Raw genomic sequence first — 6883 nt, 5'->3', positions numbered from 1 at the left:
TGCCCCCACTCGAGACGAGGCCTGACTCCCCTGTGGAGACTCCAGAAGTACCCAAAGATCCATGTCAGCCCCTGAGAGGAATCCTTGGTTCCGGCCCTGACTCCACACAAGGATTTTGGCCCCGGTATCGACGGGAGAGGAATCCCGAGAGGCCCCCTAGCAACTCGCATGGGGACTGGCCTCTCCTGAGGCCACCAGGGCGGGTCCCTGAGGTCCCCGTCGTAACTCGAGAACACCTGCCGCAACTCGAGAAAATCCAGGAAGTTCTCCCTTCCAGGCGAGATGAGGCTTATTTCCGATGAGGCGTCTGGAGACTAATGACACCTAACCTCTGGAACTTCGAAAGGGTCTTTCACACCCTTGCTGCAACTCAAGAAGTTCACCGCCATACCGTCTCCACTCGAGAGGAAGCACGATGGTCCCGCCCACATCCAGAGGAGCCCCGTTTCCCCCTCGGAGCTCGAGATGAGGGATCCTTTCCCTGCTTTCAGCGGGAAAGAATTCCCGGCGTTCCCGTCGCATCTCAAGAGGAGGCACTCTCAACAGGAAAGGCGAGAGGAACTCCATGGTCGTACCACCATTCCAAGAGTCCCCCAGATGTCTCAGTCCATTCCAGAGGAACCTCTTTGCCCTGCACTGGCTGATCTTTCACGCCGAGGATCGACTCACACCACGGTGGCACGTGGGACAGCCCTGTGGGAAAGCCTCGAGGGAAAGCCTCGAGTGAAAACCACAGATCCTTTGATCCACGCTACGGGAAGCGTGACATTGGTGCTACAGCCTGGAAGGAAAGCGCACGTGCATGCCCCCACTCGAGACGAGGCCTGACTCCCCTGGGGAGACTCCAGAAGTACCCAAAGATCCATGTCAGCCCCTGAGAGGAATCCTCGGTTCCGGCCCTGACTCCACACAAGGTTTTTTGCCCCGGTATCGACCGGAGAGGAATCCCGAGAGGCCCCCTAGTAACTCGCATGGGGACTGGCCTCTCCTGAGGCCACCAGGGCGGGTCCCTGAGGTCCCCGTCGTAACTGGAGAACACCTGCCGCAACTCGAGAAAATCCAGGAAGTTCTCCCTTCCAGGCGAGATGAGGCCTATTTCCGATGAGGCGTTTGGAGACGAATGACACCTAACCTCTGGAACTTCGAAAGGGTCTTTCACACCCTTGCTGCAACTCAAGAAGTTCAGCGCCATACCCGTGTCCACTGGAGAGGAAGCACGATCGTCCCGCCCACATCCAGAAGAGCCCAGTTTCCCCCTCGTAGCTCGAGATGAGGGATCCTTTCCCTGCTTTCAACGGGAAAGAATTCCCGGCGTTCCCGTCGCATCTCAAGAGGAGGCACTCTCAACAGGAAAGGCGAGAGGAACTCCATGGTCGTACCACCATTCCAAGAGTCCCCCAGATGTCTCAGTCCATTCCAGAGGAACCTCTTTGCCCTGCACTGGCTGATCTTTCACGCCGAGGATCGACTCACACCACGGTGGCACGTGGGACAGCCCTGTGGGAAAGCCTCGAGGGAAAGCCTCGAGGGAAAACCACAGATCCTTTGATCCACGCTACGGGAAGCGTGACATTGGTGCTACAGCCTGGAAGGAAAGCGCACGTGCATGCCCCCACTCGAGACGAGGCCTGACTCCCCTGGGGAGACTCCAGAAGTACCCAAAGATCCATGTCAGCCCCTGAGAGGAATCCTTGGTTCCGGCCCTGACTCCACACAAGGTTTTTGGCCCCGGTATCGACGGGAGAGGAATCCCGAGAGGCCCGCTAGCAACTCGCATGGGGACTGGCCTCTCTTGAGGCCACCAGGGCGGGTCCCTGAGGTCCCCGTCGTAACTCGGGAACACCTGCCGCAACTCGAGAAAATCCAGGAAGTTCTCCCTTCCAGGCGAGATGAGGCCTATTTCCGATGAGGCGTCTGGAGACTAATGACACCTAACCTCTGGAACTTCGAAAGGGTCTTTCACACCCTTGCTGCAACTCAAGAAGTTCCCCGCCATACCGTCTCCACTCGAGAGGAAGCACGATGGTCCCGCCCACATCCAGAGGAGCCCCGTTTCCCCCTCGGAGCTCGAGATGGGGGATCCTTTCCCTGCTTTCAACGGGAAAGAATTCCCGGCGTTCCCGTCGCATCTCAAGAGGAGGCACTCTCAACAGGAAAGGCGAGAGGAACTCCATGGTCGTACCACCATTCCAAGAGTCCCCTAGATGTCTCAGTCCATTCCAGAGGAACCTCTTTGCCCTGCACTGGCTGATTTTTCACGCCGAGGATCGACTCACACCACGGTGGCACGTGGGACAGCACTGTGGGAAAGCCTCGAGGGAAAGCCTCGAGGGAAAACCACAGATCCTTTGATCCACGCGACGGGAAGCGTGACATTGGTGCTACAGCCTGGAAGGAAAGCGCACGTGCATGCCCCCACTCGAGACGAGGCCTGACTCCCCTGGGGAGACTCCAGAAGTACCCAAAGACCCATGTCAGCCCCTGAGAGGAATCCTCGGTTCCGGCCCTGACTCCACAGAAGGATTTTGGCCCCGGTATCGACGGGGGAGGAATCCCGAGAGGCCCCCGAGCAACTCGCATGGGGACTGGCCTTTCCTGAGGACACCAGGGCGGGTCCCTGAGGTCCCCGTCGTATCTCGAGAACACCTGCCGCAACTCGAGAAAATCCAGGAAGTTCTCCCTTCCAGGCGAGATGAGGCCTATTTCCGATGAGGCGTCTGGAGACTAATGACACCTAACCTCTGGAACTTCGAAAGTGTCTTTCACACCCTTGCTGCAACTCAAGAAGTTCACCGCCATACCCGTCTCCACTCGAGAGGAAGCACGATGGTCCCGCCCACATCCAGAGGAGCCCCGTTTCCCCCTCGGAGCTCGAGATGAGGGATCCTTTCCCTGCTTTCAACGGGAAAGAATTCCCGGCGTTCCCGTCGCATCTCAAGAGGAGGCACTCTCAACAGGAAAGGCGAGAGGAACTCCATGGTCGTACCACCATTCCAAGAGTCCCCCAGATGTATCAGTCCATTCCAGAGGAACCTCTTTGCCCTGCACTGGCTCATCTTTCACGCCGAGGATCGACTCACACCACCGTGGCACGTGGGACAGCCCTGTGGGAAAGCCTCGAGCGAAAGCCTCGAGGGAAAACCACAGATCCTTTGATCCACGGGACGGGAAGCGTGACATTGCTGCTACAGCCTGGAAGGAAAGCGCACGTGCATGCCCCCACTCGAGACGAGGCCTGACTCCCCTGGGGAGACTCCAGAAGTACCCAAAGATCCATGTCAGCCCCTGAGAGGAATCCTCGGTTCCGGCCCTGACTCCACACAAGGTTTTTGGCCCCGGTATCGACGGGAGAGGAATCCCGAGAGGCCCCCTAGCCACTCGCATGGGGACTGGCCTCTCCTGAGGCCACCAGGGCGGGTCCCTGAGGTCCCCGTCGTAACTCGAGAACACCTGCCGCAACTCGAGAAAATCCAGGAAGTTCTCCCTTCCAGGCGAGATGAGGCCTATTTCCGATGAGGCGTCTGGAGACAAATGACAACAAACCTCTGGAACTTCGAAAGGGTCTTTCACACCCTTGCTGCAACTCAAGAAGTTCACCGCCATACCCGTCTCCACTCGAGAGGAAGCACGATGGTCCCGCCCACATGCAGAGGAGCCCCGTTTCCCCCTCGGAGCTCGAGATGAGGGATCCTTTCCCTGCTTTCAACGGGAAAGAATTCCCGGCGTTCCCGTCGCATCTCAAGAGGAGGCACTCTCAACAGGAAAGGCGAGAGGAACTCCATGGTCGTACCACCATTCCAAGAGTCCCCCAGATGTCTCAGTCCATTCCAGAGGAACCTCTTTGCCCTGCACTGGCTCATCTTTCACGCCGAGGATCGACTCACACCACGGTGGCACGTGGGACAGCCCTGTGGGAAAGCCTCGAGGGAAAACCACAGATCCTTTGATCCACGCGACGGGAAGCGTGACATTGCTGCTACAGCCTGGAAGGAAAGCGCACGTGCATGCCCCCACTCGAGACGAGGCCTGACTCCCCTGGGGAGACTCCAGAAGTACCCAAAGATCCATGTCAGCCCCTGAGACGAATCCTCGGTTCCGGCCCTGACTCCACACAAGGTTTTTGGCCCCGGTATCGACGGGAGAGGAATCCCGAGAGGCCCCCTAGCAACTCGCATGGGGACTGGCCTCTCCTGAGGCCACCAGGGCGGGTCCCTGAGGTCCCCGACGTAACTCGGGAACACCTGCCGCAACTCGAGAAAATCCAGGAAGTTCTCCCTTCCAGGCGAGATGAGGCCTATTTCCGATCAGGCGTCTGGAGACTAATGACACCTAACCTCTGGAACTTCGAAAGGGTCTTTCACATCCTTGCTGCAACTCAAGAAGTTCACCGCCATACCCGTCTCCACTCGAGAGGAAGCACGATGGTCCAGCCCACATCCAGAGGAGCCCCGTTTCCCCCTCGTAGCTCGAGATGAGGGATCCTTTCCCTGCTTTCAACGGGAAAGAATTCCCGGCGTTCCCGTCGCATCTCAAGAGGAGGCACTCTCAACAGGAAAGGCGAGAGGAACTCCATGGTCGTACCACCATTCCAAGAGTCCCCCAGATGTCTCAGTCCATTCCAGAGGAACCTCTTTGCCCTGCACTGGCTGATCTTTCACGCCGAGGATCGACTCACACCACGGTGGCACGTGGGACAGCCCTGTGGGAAAGCCTCGAGGGAAAGCCTCGAGGGAAAACCACAGATCCTTTGATCCACGCGACGGGAAGCATGACATTGCTGCTACAGCATGGAAGGAAAGCGCACGTGCATGCCCCCACTCGAGACGAGTCCTGACTCCCCTGGGGAGACTCCAGAAGTACCCAAAGATCCATGTCAGCCCCTGAGAGGAATCCTCGGTTCCGGCCCTGACTCCACACAAGGTTTTTGGCACCGGTATCGACGGGAGAGGAATCCCGAGAGGCCCCCTAGCAACTAGCATGGGGACTGGCCGTTCCTGAGGCCACCAGGGCGGGTCCGTGAGGTCCCCGTCGTAAATCGAGAACACCTGCCGCAACTCGAGAAAATCCAGGAAGTTCTCCCTTCCAGGCGAAATGAGGCCTATTTCCGATGAGGCGTCTGGAGACTAATGACACCTAACCTCTGGAACTTCGAAAGGGTCTTTCACACCCTTGCTGCAACTCAAGAATTTCACCGCCATACCCGTCTCCACTCGAAAGGAAGCACGATGGTCCCGCCCACATCCAGAGGAGCCCCGTTTCCCCCTCGTAGCTCGAGATGAGGGATCCTTTCCCTGCTTTCAACGGGAAAGATTTCCCGGCGTTCCCGTCGCATCTCAAGAGGAGGCACTCACAACAGGAAAGGCGAGAGTAACTCCATGGTCGTACCACCATTCCAAGAGTCCCCCAGATGTCTCAGTCCATTCCAGAGGAACATTTTTGCCCTGCACTGGCTCATCTTTCACGCCGAGGATCGACTCACACAACGGTGGCACGTGAGACAGCCCTGTGGGAAAGCCTCGAGGGAAAGCCTCGAGGGAAAACCACAGATCCTTTGATCCATGCGACGGGAAGCGTGACATTGCTGCTACAGCCTGGAAGGAAGGCGCACGTGCATGCCCCCACTCGAGAGGAGGCCTGACCCCCCTGGAGAGACTCCAGAAGTACCCAAAGACCCATGTCAGCCCCTGAGAGGAATCCTCGGTTCCGGCCCTGACTCCACAGAAGGATTTTGGCCCCGGTATCGACGGGGGAGGAATCCCGAGAGGCCCCCGAGCAACTCGCATGGGGACTGGCCTTTCCTGAGGACACCAGGGCGGGTCCCTGAGGTCCCCGTCGTATCTCGAGAACACCTGCCGCAACTCGAGAAAATCCAGGAAGTTCTCCCTTCCAGGCGAGATGAGGCCTATTTCCGATGAGGCGTCTGGAGACTAATGACACCTAACCTCTGGAACTTCGAAAGTGTCTTTCACACCCTTGCTGCAACTCAAGAAGTTCACCGCCATACCCGTCTCCACTCGAGAGGAAGCACGATGGTCCCGCCCACATCCAGAGGAGCCCCGTTTCCCCCTCGGAGCTCGAGATGAGGGATCCTTTCCCTGCTTTCAACGGGAAAGAATTCCCGGCGTTCCCGTCGCATCTCAAGAGGAGGCACTCTCAACAGGAAAGGCGAGAGGAACTCCATGGTCGTACCACCATTCCAAGAGTCCCCCAGATGTCTCAGTCCATTCCAGAGGAACCTCTTTGCCCTGCACTGGCTCATCTTTCACGCCGAGGATCGACTCACACCACGGTGGCACGTGGGACAGCCCTGTGGGAAAGCCTCGAGGGAAAACCACAGATCCTTTGATCCACGCGACGGGAAGCGTGACATTGCTGCTACAGCCTGGAAGGAAAGCGCACGTGCATGCCCCCACTCGAGACGAGGCCTGACTCCCCTGGGGAGACTCCAGAAGTACCCAAAGATCCATGTCAGCCCCTGAGAGGAATCCTCGGTTCCGGCCCTGACTCCACACAATGTTTTCGGCCCCGGTATCGACGGGAGAGGAATCCCGAGAGGCCCCCTAGCAACTCGCATGGGGACTGGCCTCTCCTGAGGCCACCAGGGCGGGTCCCTGAGGTCCCCGACGTAACTCGAGAAAACCAGCCGCAACTCGAGAAAATCCAGGAAGTTCTCCCTTCCAGGCGAGATGAGGCCTATTTCCGATGAGGCGTCTGGAGACTAATGACACCTAACCTCTGGAACTTCGAAAGGGTCTTTCACATCCTTGCTGCAACTCAAGAAGTTCACCGCCATACCCGTCTCCACTCGAGAGGAAGCACGATGGTCCCGCCCACATCCAGAGGAGCCCCGTTTCCCCCTCGTAGCTCGAGATGAGGGATCCTT

Source organism: Capricornis sumatraensis, unplaced genomic scaffold (genome assembly GCF_032405125.1).
Source record: "Capricornis sumatraensis isolate serow.1 unplaced genomic scaffold, serow.2 scaffold1, whole genome shotgun sequence".
In the NCBI taxonomy this organism is placed as follows: Eukaryota; Metazoa; Chordata; class Mammalia; order Artiodactyla; family Bovidae; genus Capricornis; species Capricornis sumatraensis.
Note: the sequence above shows the minus strand (reverse complement) of the source record.